Genomic DNA, 17356 nt, shown 5'->3' with positions numbered 1-17356 from the left:
GGTTTTTATTTAACTTCTTTGACTTTATGCTTGTATCTCTTTTATACTAGAAATCTTGGTTTCTAATGACAGTCCAACAATTACATATTTGCTTTACATTAATAACATATAATAGTCTCATAATAACAAAATTACTGTTACTACTGTCAGTAAGAGTACTGATGGAGTTTAAGATGTATTTGCTCTTCTTTTGAGCCTTAGAACACCTTTTCCTAGATATGTAGATTCAAAACAATGTGTTTAAAGTCACCAAGGAAATCTCTTTTCTGTGCGGTTCTGTGACAGCTTCATAGGGGTAGGATCAATTGTTTTCAGCTTTTAGGAATTGCTTTTTATCTTACTTTGATTTAATTTATTAAACTACATAAAACATACGCATGGTTCCAAATGACACTATATATTGAAATGTAAAGTGGGGAGGGTATAGCTCAGTGGTAGAGTACATGCCTCGCATGCATGAGGTCCCGGGTTCAATCCCCAGTACCTCCACCAAAAGTAATAAATAAATAGGTAAACCTAATTATCTCACCCCCAAAAGATATTTCTTTAAAAGACTATATAATAAATATATTTATGGAAGTCTTCCCTCCACACCTGTCTTTGGATAACCATCACTATTAGTTTTATGTATCCTTCAGGCTTTCTTCTTGAAAATATAAGCAAATACATGCATTTACACAAGGAGCAGCACACCATAAACACTGCTCTGCACCTTGTGTGTGTCACCTAGTATGGCCTCAAGATCAGCCCGTATCTGTATAGAGAAACCTTCTCCATTCCTTTGCACTTCTCCGGCGTGATCCACTGTGTGGACGCATCCTGCTTTATGCAAGGGAGTCTTCTGATGGACATCTAGATGGCTTCCGCCTTCTGTAATTCATCACTGATTCTCATCAGACAGACCCAGGATAAAGAAAGCTGAAATTCCCTGTCTACGCACCTCTTCAGCACCTAGAATGAGACTGAACTGCAGCACCCTCAGCTCCAGCCTAGCTCCCAAGCCTCTCATTCATAACCAGTCAGTCCTTGATCTCCACTCCACACACACACTGTTACCCAAATTGGTTAAGAGAGAAGAGAAACGCCACTGTCCCCACTTCTTTGCCTTTGGTGCACACCATCCACTCCCTCCCTCCGGGGTTCCTCTCCTCCTGTGCTGCTGAAAGGGCTCTTGCCAAGTTTCCCATGACGCCCCTGCTGCTGGACCCAGGAGCCCCATCGCAGGCCCTCTTCCCCGTGAACCTGGGCCACGGGCCTCTGCTGGCCTCCCCCGCACGCCGCCTCTCCTCCTGGCCCCTGCGACAGAGGGCCCTCTGCTCTCCTCCTCCCCCCGAGTGCTCCTCACTCTCTTTTCCTTCTTGTTCCGCCTGTTCCTCGGGGTTCTTAATCACACCCTCTTCTTATCTAATGACTGTTCTTGGTGATCTTCATTCATTTTTATTGCTTCTATTATGACCTGGTTTCCTAGACTTAGGTCTCCAGTCCAGATTTTTCTCTGAGGCTCTCAGACCTATACAGTCAGCTACCTCCCAGACACGTCCACTTGGATGGCCACACCCGGTGCAAATTCTCTCTGCCCAAACTGATAAAATAAAACTTACATTTTAAGGCAGGACAAGAAAAAATTAAACATAAAATCCTCTCTGTGTGTTTGTCTGGGGCTCCTCCCTCCCAAGCACGCAGTGAGCATATACGGCACACATTAACCAGAGCTCCTCAAAGATGGCAGTGCCTGCTCAAGCATAAAGATCAATTATTTTTCCCTTTCTTCTGATACTGGCAATGTAACTTCTTGAAAGAATAATGTTCTTTCCCACCTCTGTAGGGGGTCATGGTGACCTGCTCTTGCTTTGTACGCTCTTACCTGGATTACACATCCCTAGTGAACTTCTTGTAAAATATTAGTATCAATTATGTCATTTCGATGTACGATCTTTTGTCTTGAAAATAGATACACCTTCGACTTCTTAAGGAGGAACTGTTCTGAGAGCTTTCCGGGAATCTGCTTCCTGGGTTATAATCCTCAGTTTGGCTCAAATAAAACTCGCTTTCTTTTTTTTCTTTTTAAAGTACATTACTTAATCTCTTTGTTTCCCCACTTTGAAACTACATGAATTGAAAGCAGTACTCACCAAAGAATTTTGTAAATAATAATAATAATTAAGGAATAACACAAGAATTTTTACTTGGTAAGTGAAATGATAAATTGTGTGGTGCTGAGTCATCATAGTCTTTCCTGTGCTTTAGGTCGTATGTTAAAGCTACAAAACTGCTTAACTATTATTAGAAAGGGACTATATTTTAAAAGATGTTAATGCAGTTGGGTCATTTTTATGCTCTTGGATATTAACTCCATGTTTTAAAAATATATTTATATTATGCACCTGCTTTTTTTCTCTTAACTTGATAGTTTATTGAATTTTCATCGACAGAATCTACACTCAGTCAATATCTTCTCTCCCAAAAACCAGTCCTCCTTTTGTGTTTTCTAAGCCAGGAAATGGAATCACTGTCTACCAAGTTGGCAACTCTGAAACCCTTGGTATCATCCTATTCTCCTCCTTCTCTTGTTCCGCATATTTAATTAATCACCACAATCTGTACATCTCACTCCTTAAATATTTCCATGCATTCACCCACCTGGCTTTGGTCATTTCCTCTTGCCTGGATTAGCAGCATGGATTTCCTTGCTTCCAGTTCTACCTGCTTTTAACCCAACCCGTACGAGAAAGCCAGAGCGAGATTTTGCTTATAACTTTTTTAAATTGGCACACACCTATGTACACACAGCCTAGAGTTTACATATTTGGCCCTTTGCTCTTCCATATGGTCAGTGTGTCAAGTTCTATAAAAAAAAAAAAAAAAAAACCTTGCTGGGGTTTTTGTTGGAACTGCATTGAATGTATAGAGGAATTTTTAAAGAAATGACATCCTACCCCATTGGGTTTTTCCAAATATGAATATGATATGTCTCTTATTTAATTCTTATTTTGTTCCTCATTTAAGATATGTAATTTTCTTCATAAACTTCTTACATAATTTTGCTAAATTAATCTTAAATATCATATACTTCTTGTTCCTGTTACTAAAGAATTTTTGAAATTAGCTTTCAAAACTTTTCATTTTGATGCAACTGTATATTCACAAGAAGTTGCAAACTAGCCCAGAGAAGTAGTATTATTACTTTTTAAGTGGTTGTTAGTGGTGTGTTACTGACTTACACGTGTCGATCTTATATCCAGCAGCAGTGATGAGGTGTTTATGGTTTTGCTAGTTTCTGATGTTATCTTCAGGTGTTAGATCATATCATCAGCAGAAAATAAACATTTTTCCCATTGTGGTCCTTCTGTCTCTTTTTCACTTATTTTACGTTGTTTTCTACATTCTCCAATATGACACTGAATAGAAACACTGAAAGCAAAGCTCCCTGTCTTGGTTCTTACTGTAAAGCAGAGTTTCTCCATCTCAGCACTGTTTACTCTGCAGGACGTGCAGCACCATCCCTGGCCCCCACCCACCAGATGCTGGATGCCCTAGGACAGAGCCCTCCCCGCCACCTGCACACTGCTCCTCCAGGCCGGGACAAGAAAAACCTCCAGCCATTGCCAAGTGTCCCCCAGGAAGCAATATTGCCTCTGTTCCAGTCCAGAAACACCACTCTAAAAGATGTTCTAACATTTCACAATTAAGTTTGATTTCCGCCGTCAGCTTTCTGTGTATACCAATTAGAGTCTATGGTTACAAACAGCAGAAACTGACTCAGGCTAAACTGATCACAAAAGCGACAGCAACAAAGAGGTATCATGCTTCTGACAGAATCAATAATAAGGCAGGAAAAAAGCAGACTTAGGGAACAAGCATGAACCAAAGAAGCCAGGTGGAACCCCAGAGCCCAGGGAAATTTCCAAGAGCAGCCTGGTGAGGACACTGGCCAGATGCTTCTGCCGCTGCCACCAGAGACAGCCCCTAGCTAGCGCTGCTTCTTTGTGGAACCCATTCCAGATCAAGGTCACTGGTAGACCATCCAATCAGCAAGACTTAAAGACAGAGTGGCTGGGGAGGAGTTGGGGTGGGATCTGGCCTTTTGGGTTTCTAGAGTGGTAGATGGGGCTAGACTCTCACTGACATTCACAGAAAGGTGGATTCCCAAATGTACCAAGGAGATGCAGATGCTGGGCAGCCTAAAAATATGCACAAATATTGAGATGTAAAACATAACCAATATGGGCTGCATTTGCCTTTATCAAGTTAAGGAAATACTTTCAAAGCCTAATTTACTTACTTTTTCCTTTTTTTTTTTTTTTTTTTTGCATGAGTGGTATGATGGTTAGTTTGGTAAAAGTCAACTCAGCTAGGCTGGAGTCCCCAGTTATCCAGTCAAACACTAATTGAGATGTGGCAGTGGAGATATTTTGTAGATGTGGTCAGCCTCTACAATCAGTTGAGTTTAAGTAAAACAGATTACACCGCAATGAAGTACTCTCCAATTGGATGAGGGTGGGCCTCATCTAATCAGTTGAAGACCTTAAGAGCATACTGAAGTTTCCTAGAAAAGAATTTCTGCCTCAAGACTGCAACGTCAGCTCTTGTTTGAGAGTTTCCAGTCTGCTGACCTGCCTAGAGATTTCAGACTTGCCAGCCTCCACAATCACCTAAGCCAACTGCTTGAAATAAATCTGTTTGTGTGTGTATGTATATATACACATACACACACATGCACTCTGTTAATATACAAATTTGAGTAGAAATATATACTTTTTCTGCTTATCTGGAGAACACTGACTGATGACAAAAGGGATTTAATTTTGTTAAATGTTTTCTCTGCATTCAATAAAAGAATCTTTTTTTCCCCCTCTTTGGGGCAGAGACAGCTAGATTTCCCTTATTATCTGTTCTTTTTTTCTTCCACTGTGGTAAAATTTCAGGGGACACATGACTACTCAATGCTTTCCCCAAATCCCTTGCAGGTAGACATGGCCATGTGAATTAGTTCTGGCTAATGAGTTGTGATTTGAAGAAGTGCGGGTGATTTCCACTTCTTGCACTTCAGGGTTGCGGGGGTGGCCAGGGGATAGGCAGGCATGATCTCTGCTTGCCCATTCTCCCTTCTTTCTACGTAGAGTACAACACGAAGGCAGGGGCTGGAGTGGCCATATGGACCACACGATGGCAGCCACATGTTCAAGGCGGCAAGGCAATGACAGAGTCTATGTCACTGTTGCTCATGAGTCACCACCCTGCCTCTAGACCACCTGTCCAGAGTTTTGTTCAAGACATGAAATTCTATCTTATTAAAGTTGCTATCATTTTAGATCTCTCTGTTCCAGGAGCCAAACTTACACCCTAATACATCCTGTTACTGTAAATTACACCAACCGTTTCTCATCTTAAACAATACTATCATATTTTTTAAGATACTGCAACATTCATTTCAGTAGTAGATTATTCGTGATCTTTACATCTATTTTTGTAGGTGAGATTGGTCCAAAATTTCCCACTCTTGTACTGGGCCTGCCTGGTTTTAGTATTGATGTCACACAAGCCTCATAATATTCATTGAAAAATGATGTCCTTTTTTCTATTTTCTAGGACAATTTGTATACAATGGGTGTTATTGAATCTTGGAAGATAAAATATGTCCTGTAAATGCCTGAGCTTTTTATTGACCACTGATCCAGTGTTTATAATGAAGTTGTGCTTACATGTGGATGTAGTTCTGCTGCTTCTTGGGCCAATTTTGGTCATTGTTTTTCTAGAAAATTGTCTCAGCTCTTAGATGTTTTCCAATATTTTGGCTCATACTCTCCTTACAATTTTCCACTTTCTACTCAATCTATAATTGGATTTCCTCTTTAAAACTCCTAATATTGTCTGTTGCTTCTCTCCTTTTTTCTTAATTCCTCATACCAAAAAATAAACCTCTTTGGTGGGAATAGTATAGCTCAGTGGTAGAGTGTTACTTGGCATTAGGTCCTGGTTCAATCCCCAGGACCTCCATTAAAAAATAGCAATAATAAATAAGCCTAATTACCCCCCCCAAAAAAACACAACAAAAAAAATACCTCTTTTTGAAAGTACTTTCAAAGAACCAGTTTGAGGCTTTTAAATCTATGTTTCGTATTTGATTGTTTAATTTCCATTTTATTGCTTTCTGCTCTTATTGTTATTTTCTTATCATTACTTTTTTTTTTTTGCAATTATTTCATTGCATTTTTTTTTTGTACTGAATGTTTAGAGCCTTTCCAAACTCTCTTTTTGAGCATACACTTCTAGGGCTACAACTTGGCTTCCCTGTACCGTGTTAGCCTCATTCAGGACTCCACTAGCCCTTAGGGCCACTTTGTGCAGACTTTTAAAGGTGCCTCTCTGCTTCCTGGGGGCACAGCTTGGCAAGTGGCTGGCACTCTTATTTGTAACAGAAAAAAATGCCCTACCTCTGGGAGGGTGCCACTCAGCTCCATAGATTTTTAGTGTCCTGACCCCCTGCTCCGGCACCCTCATGCTCTGAATAAACTGCACAACTGTCTACTGCAGCCCAAGTCGTGTCCCAAAAGTGTGGTAGGTAAGTGAATCTGTGTTTAGTCCTCTGCATTTGTGATGTCTGTTTTCGCCCCTTTGGCACATGAATTCTTTAGAGATACGTTCTTCAGCTTCTAAACACGTGATGGTGAGGAAGGAAGAGGGGTTTGGGGCTGGCTTTTTGGCATTTTTTTATATTGCACTGGGGTCAGAAAATGCAGTCCCCAAGATAGTCACTCTTTAGGCATTTGTTAAGATTTTCCCCATAGCCTGGGGCAGGGCAGTGTTTATCAGTGTTCGTTCTGTGCGAGAGGGAGAAGAGACACTTATTTCTCCCTTTATCTGTGTAGGGATTGAGAGGTGTCACCTAGCATGAGTTATTAATTGTGTGCACTTTTCTAGGCTTCTTCCTGAAGTCCGTCATGCGGTGATTCTTTACCTCTATTAGTAGTAAAATCTCACTTTTTCACACAGAAAGTCCTTTCTTTCACCCATATATGTTCAAAAATGTGTTTGTTCTACTTTTACACCCCATGGATAGTTGGGCTAAGTAAAAACGTCTAGGTTGGAAATAATCCCTGAGAGCAAAACTGAGAAATTCAGCGCAATTCTGACACGTGTTCTCTTTCTCTCCAGAGCTTTCGAGATCTCCTCTTCGTCCGAGTGCTCAAACACACCCTGGTGGCTGGTGTCTCCCAGGGGCTGGTGGGGCTCGATCATCGCCCTGTGTGCTGAGTGCTTGCAGGGCCTATAGAATCTGGTTTTGTAACTGCTTAACTGTGTACTGGTTTAAAGGGTTTCTGTCATCGACCCAACCCTCTCGTGGTGCTGTGTGCAAGGATCATGCTCAGTGCCCTGCTTCTGACCCCAGTGCCCTGCTCCTAACCCCTTGTGGTTTCCTTATATCCTATTGTTGGAGCTGTAGGCCTCAGCCGGCCGCAGGAGGTCACAGGCCTCAGCCTGCTTAAAAGGCTGAAAGCGTTTATCAACCCGACTTTAAATTGCACAAGTTTCTCTCTAGAGCTCTTTTCCACAGAGTCCCTTCCTATGAATCCTTTGTTCTAGAAACAAAGCTATTAAGAGACTCCTAAAGCTGGAACTGAACTTAATACTCAGCAGAGGGAAGGGAAAGTTGGCATGTGCAAAAACAGAAACAACTTTGCAATAATTTGTTACCCTGTATGCGGTCTCTATGGAAACCAGCTCCACCCTTGAACTCTTAACTTTTACTATAAAAATCCTTGCCTTCTCTCCCTAGCAGGCTCACAGTCGTAGAAGCATTAGCCCACTGTGACCTCTTTTGCATGGCAGAGAAACAAAGCTGCCTTTTCTGCCTCATCCAAAATCCTGTCCTTTAGTCTCAACTCAGTAAGTGGGGTACAGAGGCCTTGTTTTAGCAAAATAATCATCTCCTTCTTTTGTTTCTTCCTCTCTCTGAGAATACTCACCCTGCCCCGCCTCCATTCTCTCCGTCCTCCTGAAATTCTTGTTGGATACATTTGGACTTTTTTTTAACTTTTTTTATTGAGTTTAGTCATTTTACAATGTTGTGTCAAATTCCAGTGTAAAGTACAATTTTCCAGTTATACACAAACATACATATATTCATTGTCACATTTTTTTCCTCCGTGAGCTACCATAAGATCTTGTATGTATTTCCCTGTGCTATACAGTATAATCTTGTTTATCTGTTCTACATTTTGAAATCCCAGTCTATCCCTTCCAACCCTCCGCCCCCTTGGCAACCACAAGTTCGTATTCTATGTCTATTAGTCTGTTTCTGTTTTGTATTTATGTTTTGTTTTGTTTTGTTTTTTAGATTCCACATATGAGTGATCTCATATGGTATTTTTCTTTCTCTTTCTGGCTTACTTCACTTAGAATGACATTCTCCTGGAATATCCATGCTGCTGCAAATGGCATTATGTTGTCAGTTTTTGTGGCTGAATAGTATTCCATTGTATAAATATACCACTTCTTCTTTATCCAGTCATTTGTTGATGGACATCTAGGCTGTTTCCATGTCTTGGCTATTGTAAATAGTGCTACTATGAACATTGGGGTTGCAGCTGTCATTTTGAAGTAGGGTTCCTTCTGGATATATGCCCAGGAGTGGGATTCCTGGGTCACATGGTAAGTCTATTCCTAGTCTTTTGAGGAATCTCCATACTGTTTTCCACAGTGGCTGCACCAAACTGAATTCCCACTAATAGTGTAGGAGGGTTCCCCTTTCTCCACAGCCTCTCCAGCATTTGTCATTTGTGGATTTTTGAATGATGGTCATTCTGACTGGTGTGAGGTGATACCACATTATAGTTTTGATTTGCATTTCTCTGATAATTAGTGATATTGAGCTTTTTTTTCATGTGCCTATTGATCATTTGTATTTCTTCCTTGGAGAATTGCTTGTTTAGGTCTTCTGCCCATTTTTAGATTGGGTTGTTTGTTTTTTTCTTATTAAGTCGTATGAGCTGCTTGTATATTCTGGAGATCAAGCCTTTGTCGGTTTCATTTGCAAAATGTCCTCCCATTCCGTAGGTTGTCGTTTTGTTTTACTTACGGTTTCCTTTGCTGTGCAGAAGCTTGTAAGTTTAATTAGGTCCTATTTGTTTATTCTTGCCTTTATTTCTATTGCTTGGGTAGACTGTCCTAGGAGAACATTGCTGAGATATATGTCAGATAATGTTTTGCCTATATTTTCTTCTAAGAGGTTTATTGTATCTTGTCTTATGTTTAAGTCTTTGATCCATTTTGAGTTTATTTTTGTGTATGGTGTAAGGCAGTGTCCTAGCTTCACTGATTTACATTCTCCTGTCCAGTTTTCCCAACACCATTTGATGAAGAGATTGTCTTTATTCCATCGTATATTCTTGCCTCTTTTGTTGAAGATTAGTTGACCAGAAGTTTATGGGTTCATTTCTGGACTCTCTATTCTGTTCCGTTGGTCTATATGTCTGTTTTTGTACCAATACCATGCTGTCTTGATGACTGTAGCTCTATAGTATTGTCTGAAGTCTCGGAGAGTTATTCCTCCAGCCTCTTTCTTTTCCTTCAGTAATGCTTTGGCAATTTTAGGTCTTTTGTGGTTCCATATAAATTTTATAATGCTTTGTTCTAGTTCTGTGAAATATGTCCTGGGTAATTGGATAGGGATTGCATTAAATCTGTAGATTGCCTTGGGCAGTGTGACCATTTTAACAATATTGATTCTTCCAATCCAGGAGCATGGAATATCTTTCCATTTTTTAAAGTCTTCTTTAATTTCCTTCATCAATGGTTTATAGTTTTCTGTGTATAATTCTTTCACCTCCTTGGTTAGATTTATTCCTAGGTATTTTATTACTTTGGGTGCTATTTTAAAGGGGATTGTTTCTTTACTTTCTTTTTCTGTTGATTCATCATTAGTGTAAAGAAATGTAACTGATTTTTGAACGTTAATCTTGTAACCTGCTACCTTGCTGAATTCTTCAATCAGCTCTAGTAGTTTTTGTGTGGACCTTTTAGGGTTTTCCATATATAGTAACATGTCATTGGCATTAGTGACACTTTTACCTCTTCTTTTCCAGTTTGGATCCCTTTTATTTCTCTCTCTTGCCTGATTGCTGTGGCTAGGACTTCCAAGACTATGTTGAATAGGAGTGGTGATAGAGGGCAGCCTTGTCTTGTCCCAGATTTTAGTGGGAAGCTTTTGAGTTTTTCACTGTTGAGTACTATGCTGGCTGTAGGTTTGTCATATATAGCTTTTATTAGGTTGAGATGCGGTCCGTCTATACCCACGCTGATGAGAGTTTTTATCATAAATGGGTGTTCAATTTTATCAAATGCTTTTTCTGCATCTATTGAGATGATCATGTTGTTTTATCCTCCCTCTTGTTGATGTGCGGTATTACATTGACTGATTTCTGTATGTTTAATCACCCTTGTGTCCCTGGGATGAACCCCACTTGATCATGATGTATAATCTTTTTATGTGCTATTGGATTCTATTTGCTAATATTTTGGTGAGGATTTTTGCATCTATGTTCATCAGTGATATTGACCTATAATTCTCTTTTTTGGTAGTGTCTTTACCTGGTTTTGGTATCAGGGTGATGGTGGCTTCATAGAATGAGTTTGGGAGTATTCCCTCCTTTTCAATCTTCTGGAAGAGTTTGAGAAGGACTGGTATGGGTTGTTCTTTGTGAGTTTGGTAGAATTCCCCGGTGAAGCCGTCCGGTCCTGGACTTTTATTTGTATGGAGGTTTTTTTATTGCTAATTTGATTTGATTTCTAGTGATTGGTTTGTTTAAGTGGTCAGTTTCTTCTTGGTTCAGTCTTGGTGGACTGTATGTTTCCAAAAACTTGTCCATCTCCTCTAGGTTATCCATGTTGGTTCCATAAAGTTTTTCATAATATTCTCATATGATATTCTGTATTTCTATGTTATTTGTTGTACTTTCTCCATTTTTCTTTCTTATTTTGCTTACTTGTGCTCTCTCTTTTTTCTTCTTTGTGAGTTTGGCCAGAGGTTTGTCGATTTTATTTACTCTTTCAAAAAACCGACTTTTGGTTTGATTGATTTTTTCTATTGTTTTTTAAATCTCTATTTTATTTATTTCCTCCTTGATCTTTATTATTTTCTTCCTTCTGCTGCTTTTTGGGGGTTTTGCTCTTCTTTTTCTAAATCTTTTAGCTGGTGGGTTAGATTGTTGATTTGAGATTGTTCTTCTTTTTTGAGGAAGGCCTGTATCACTATAAACTTCCCTCATAGCACTGCCTTTGCTGCATCCCATAAACTTTGTGTGGTTGTGTTTTCATTTTCATTTGTCTCAAGGTATTTTTTTACTTTGACTTTGATTTCATCATTGACCCATTGGTTTTTTTTTTTTTTAATAACATGTTGTTTAATCTCCATGCTTTCCTTTTTTTCTCTTTTGTATCTCTGTAGTTGACTTCTAGTTTCATGGCATTGTGGTCAGTAAAGATGCTTGAGATCATTTCTATCTTCTTAAAATTGTTGAGGTTTCTTTTGTACCCAAGTACATGATCAACCCTAGAAAATGTTCCATGTGCACTTGAAAAGAATGTATATCCTATTTTGGGGGGTGTAATGCTCTGAAAATATCCACCAAATCTAATTTTCCTATTGTATTATTTAGATTCTCTGTTGCCTTATTTATCTTCTGTCTGGAAGATCTGTGTAGTGATGTTAATGTGGTGTTAAAATCTCCAGCTATGATTGTATTTCCATCAGTATCCCCCTTTATCTCTGTTAGTAATTGTTTTATGTATGTAGGTGCTCCTATATTGGGTGCATGTATGTTAACGAGTGTAATATCCTCATCTTGTATTACTCCTTTAATCATTATAAAATGTCCTTCTTTACCTTTCTTTATGGCCTTTGTTATAAAGTCTATTTTGTCTGAAATCAGTACTGCAACACCTGCTTTTTTGGCTTTTCAACTGCATGGAGTATCCTTTTCCATCCTTTCACTCTCAATCTATATGTGTCCTTCTCCCTAAAGTGGGTCTCTTGTATGCAGCCTATTGAAGGTTCTTGCCTTATTATCCTGTCTACCACTCCATCCTGGCCCCCTCTCTGGACTTTTAAAAGATACTGTCTTCATCTTTTTCAGATAATGTTTAACTGTTTTTAACTTGGCTTGAATAGGAGTTCTCTGTTGCTGTGTAACAAATCACCTCACACTACTTATTATCTCACAGCTCTGCAGGCAAGAAGTCTGAATGTGCTGGACAGGGGTCTGCTAAGGACCTCACATCATTGTGAAGGTGTCAGCCAGGCTGGGCCCTTATCTGAAAGTTTTGGGAAAGAATCCACTTCCAAGTTCATCCAGGCTATTTGCACGTCCTGTTCCTCAGAGCTGTGGGACCGAAGTCCCACTTCCACTCTGGCCAGTAGCTGAAGATGCCCACCTTCCCTGACAGTGGCTGCCTCCATCCTTAAGCCAGTAGCAGCACGTTTTATTGCCCTCAATCTTGGCATCATTCTGACATCTCCTTCTGCCACCAGCCAGGAAAAACTCTCTGCTTTTAAAGGGCTCGTCTGATTAGACTGGACTCACCCAGATAATCTCCCTTTTCATTAACTCAAAGCCAATGATTAGTAACCTTAACTATGTCTGCAAAACCCCTTTTTCCATGTAATGTAACATAATCATGGCTGTACTGTCTCATCATATTCACAGTCCTGAAGATTTGGGTGGGAGGTCCTGGAGGACCATTGTGGATTTTGTCCCACCACATGTTGTGAAGTTATTCATCATCTGGCTCCAAATGACCTAGTCTTGTCTTCGTCAGCGTGAGCTCCCATAACCATACCATAGCCTGGGTGGCTTAAATAACAGATGTGTTTCTCACGGGTCTGGGGGCTGAAGTCCAAGATCAAAGCAGCAGCAGATTCGGTTCCTGGTGATTGATTCTCTTTCCTGGTTTTCAGACAAATGCCTTCTTGGGCTTCTTGCTGTCTCCTCACATGGTGGAGAGAGGTGATCTCTCTTATGTCTCTTCCAATAAAGGCACTAATCCCATCAGGAGGGCTCCACCCTCACAAACTAGTCACCTCCCAAAGGTCCCAGCTCCAAATGTCATCATGTTGGGGACTAGGGATTTGACTTGTGAATTTGGGTGGGAGGTTGGGCGGGACAACCATTCAGTCCACAGCCCGTCTTATCCCTCCATCCTACCCCTTTGGACTGTGCTTCTACTGGGTTGAACAATATTTCTTTCCCCAATTCACCACGCTCCTGCTCACATCCAGCCTTTCCACACAATAGCTTTTCTCTCTGAAGCCTTCCTGCTCCTCCCACGAGGCTGGGTCTTACACAAGTCTCAGGTTAGATTTCACTTTCCCTGGAGAGCATTCCTGGTCCCTTGAGAATACGTTAGGTATCCCATCTCCGTGCACCCACTGCACCCAGCATGAAGCTCACCAAAGCCCTTATCACTCTGCACTGGGAATGCCTGTCTCCAAACCATTTTCTTTAATAAAAAGTACGTTCCAAGAGGGCAGGAACCCTGGCCCACAGTAAGTATTAGACAAAAATCTGATGAATTAATGTGGAACAACTGTCAGTCATAAACTGCTGGAAATCAAAGCATATACTTGCTTTAAAAATGTGTACCTCTGGCTCTAATTTGAATTCTAGGCTTTACAGTTGGAGTTAGAACTCCAGGATCAGTTTCCAGCTTTGCTATGGACTGAATGTTTGTGCCCTCTTCCCCCGGATTCTTCTTTTGAAGCCCTCTCTGTCCCTCTCCACCATGTGAAGATAGAACCAGGGAGCATGCCTCACCAGGAGCTCAATCTGCCAGCACCTTGATCTTGGACATCCCAGCCACCAGAGCTGTGAGCTATAAATTTCTCTTGTTTAAGCCACCCAGTCTATGGTATTTTTGCTACAGAAACCTGAGCAAGGACAGCCTTGGGCAAATTATTTAAGGTTTCTGAGCCTCTGAGTTGGATGGTTTTAACTTTGCGGCCTTTGCTTACACATTACAGGATCTGATATTTGATCTTACATGCTATGGTTTAATGTGAAATGAGTAGGAAATCCTTGTTCTGGTGTTGTCTCCTGTAGACATCAGAACCTAACTCAGTTTCATCATCTCTACAATAAGGAAGCTGGACCTGTGGAGCGCCAAGGTCCCTCTCCTGTCTGATACTCTTGACTTCTTACCCGAGATGAGCAGCATTACCAAAGGCATTACTGCTGAAAGCACCAATTAAAAGACTGTCTTAATGTAGATGCAGCCTGGTTCTCACCCTGAACAGGAATCTAATTGTTGAGTTCCGATCTTCATCCCTACTGACAAAGGACAGCACCCTCCCCCAAAATCTTCAAGGCCACGATGCTGTTCAAACAACAAGAGAATAAACAGAAACATCTGTTCTCCCAGAGCTGGGAGTGGCCGCAGGCTCCTAATGAGAAGAGGAAGAGTGTTTTGTCGTGGCTCATGGACATCAGCCCTGAGGCACGAACATGCAGACTGGCGCCACCTAGAACCTTAAGGGCAGCACTGAGTGTGTCGCCTCTGTGGTTTTCTGCCTAGGTCACTCCTTCCTGCACCTACCTCACAGCTCTGCATCATGGAATAGTACAGCTGTGTGAGGCCTTCGTCACAGCCAGGGACATTCCTGAGTTCAGTCCCTGCTCTATGTGGACAGAGAAACTCAGGCCAGTGTGAAGGGAATTACTGCTGTCACAGTCCACTTCTCCTTTGGCTTCTTAATAATCTAATGCAGGTCACTTTGTCTGTTGTAAAGTGGGGTAATTCTAGTGGCGTTTCAAATAGGCGTTAAATGAAACAGTACGTGTTAAGTCAATTACTAACATGTAGAGAATGCTTGTGATTAGCGGACCGTTTAAGCTGTTCAGGAGGTGGACTCATGGGCAAAAGAGGTAGAGGCTACTTAAGAAGTAATTTTTAAGAGGTATGAGCAAGAGACAATCTCCTCCCAAAGACAGATCCACACCAGCCGCTCTGCCATTTCTCTACTACAACGTTACCCCTTTGGCTTCAGCCCTTTGCCTGACGGTCTCCGTGGTGGACAGCCTCTCCTACTTGGCCTGGGTAGTGGTCTCTCCTTAGGGCAAGGCAGCCCGCTCTCCAGTCCCTGTGGTTCCGATGAGACAGTATCAGCCACTGTCTATAACCCCTCAAGGCCACAAGGACGGGCCGCAGCTCAGGCATGGCCCCTCCTAGCTCCTCCACCCCCCTCCCCAGCAACACGGATTGACCCCAGACATGGCCTGTGGCTGAAGAAGACAGTCAGAGGGCTCTGTAGGGACTGAACCACCAAAGCTAGGAAAGACGTTCCCTCCTTCTGCAGGCTGTGGCCCCCAGCGTCCGTGCCTGTCACGGGCAGAGGGCATGATTCAGCAGGACCCAACAAGGTTATCTGCTAGTTGGAGACAGGGTCTTTAAGGTAAAATGAGTTTGTTAGCATGGGCCCTAATCCAGTATGGCGGGTGTCCTTACAAGAAGATTAGGACACAGGAAGAAGACGGCCATCTACAAGCCAAAAGGCCTCAGAAGGAACCAAGGTTGCCAGCACCTTGATCTAGAACTTTAAGCATCCAGAATGGAGAGCAAATACATTTCCGTGGTTTAAGTTGTCTAGTCTGTGGTGTTTAGTTCCTACAGCCGAGCAGACTAGGACACATGGAAAGAGGTCATTTGACTCAGACAGAGCAAGCAGCAATGGAGCAGAGGTCTGAGGTCTAAGCCCGGGGATGCTCCAAATGCTGGCTGGCAAGGTTGGGAAGAGGAAGTGAAATCAGCAAAGGAGTCTAGGATGGAGAGGCCAAGAGGTGAGGTGAGGTGAGGGAATGCAGCCAAGTGTGCTGTCCTGGAAGCCTCGGGAGGGGAGCCCAAGGGAGGATGGTGGGCTCAGCGATGTCAGATGGCGCTGAGGGCTCCAGCCAGCCGCAGGTGCCTGCCGGATGGAGGACACGGGCCTCCACCAGAACTGACGATGTGGAGGCCAGGTAAGGATGGGTGAGGGGAGGAAAGCTGTTCTTTGAGACATTTTCATACTAAGGGAAAATGGAGAAAAGGGACAGGACTGGAAAAGGAGGGAGGTCCAGAAAGTCGTCTTTGAGTGAGAGATGAAAACATGTTTGTGTGCAGTGAGAATGTTCTAGAAAGGAGGGGGTGACTGGAGCTGCAGACATAGGGGAAGGGACGATGCTGGGAGTGGGGTCTGGGAAGGGAGTGGCAGGTGGGACAGGACCGGCCTTTGAGGGAACCAGGGAGAGCCCCACATTGTCATTGCAGGGAAGGCAAGGCCTGGCTGGAGGGTCATCCACCCTTTGAAGATGTCCCCTGCTCTGCCCACTGCCAGGCATCCACGCCCCCGACACATAACCCTGCAGCCCCTCCCTGACCCTCCCACCTCTGTTCTGTGTCTGAGACGGGCCAGGATGCAGCCCACGGGGACCAGGGGTGAACAGTGACTTCAGGCCCGTAACAGCACAGGAATTGTGGCAGCCACACGCTCAAGTCAGAGAAAGACACATCCATTTCAATTGCTTTATTTCCATTGAAATGACACTTTGAAAGATCACGAATCCAAGCCTCTGAGATGAGTTACCACGAAGCTTCTAAAGGTACAATTACATCAATTCAAGGGGCTTGATTTCTTAAACTTAAATGAGAGCTTTTGAAAAATATAAATATACCTGAGAGAAAGACAATTAATTCCACAGGGCACCTGCCTCCTAACACCTGAGCTTGGTCCCTGACGGGAGGCCTCACTGGCCCCACTCACCCGGGCTCTCCCCACCAAACACCCTGCCAGGGTCAGCATTTCTGTGCTTCTGAAACTCAAAGGAAACAGAAGCTCTCCATCTCTTACAAAGATAAGCATTTTTCTAAGCATATACAATCAAAGTCAAATTTAAAAAATATTTTCCCAAACTCAAAATAAATACAGAAAACATCAATGTAAGATAAAAAAAAAAAAAGATTGTCCAGTTTACCACCTTACATTGCTGATTTTTCAGGAAGAGCCCGTTTACCAGCTCTGTCTACAACTTAGAATTAACTGTAATTAAGTGCATTATGCTATGGTAATAATTTAATTTTGATTAAAGATAAATACCATTATTAATAAATTATAAATAAAAACATATGCCTACTCCCAAAAGATGACATTAGAATCTAGTAAAGTCCCCTAAAATACAAGGACGCAATGTTATCAAATGTCATTCTGTAGTTTATTTCTTGTCTTTTAGGAAAACAGAGTGTCCTCGGTTGGCATTAAGTAGTTTCCAGTCATGAAGATGGAAATCCAGACAGCCAGATTTGTCTTGTTGTCTTATTTGACCAGGTGGAA

The 17356-nt window shown here is 42.0% G+C and overlaps 1 non-coding gene across 1 annotated transcript; it reads left to right on the top strand.

Moving 5' to 3' along the window:
• Positions 1-416: 416 nt before the first annotated feature.
• Positions 417-489, top strand: TRNAA-CGC (transfer RNA alanine (anticodon CGC)). Its single transcript has one exon. It is a non-coding gene; the product is annotated as a tRNA-Ala (tRNA).
• The last annotated feature ends 16867 nt before the right edge of the window (positions 490-17356 follow it).

This window comes from Vicugna pacos, chromosome 1, assembly GCF_048564905.1.
Source record: "Vicugna pacos chromosome 1, VicPac4, whole genome shotgun sequence".
Taxonomy (NCBI): domain Eukaryota; kingdom Metazoa; phylum Chordata; class Mammalia; order Artiodactyla; family Camelidae; genus Vicugna; species Vicugna pacos.
This window is presented reverse-complemented; position numbering and strand designations above follow the sequence as displayed.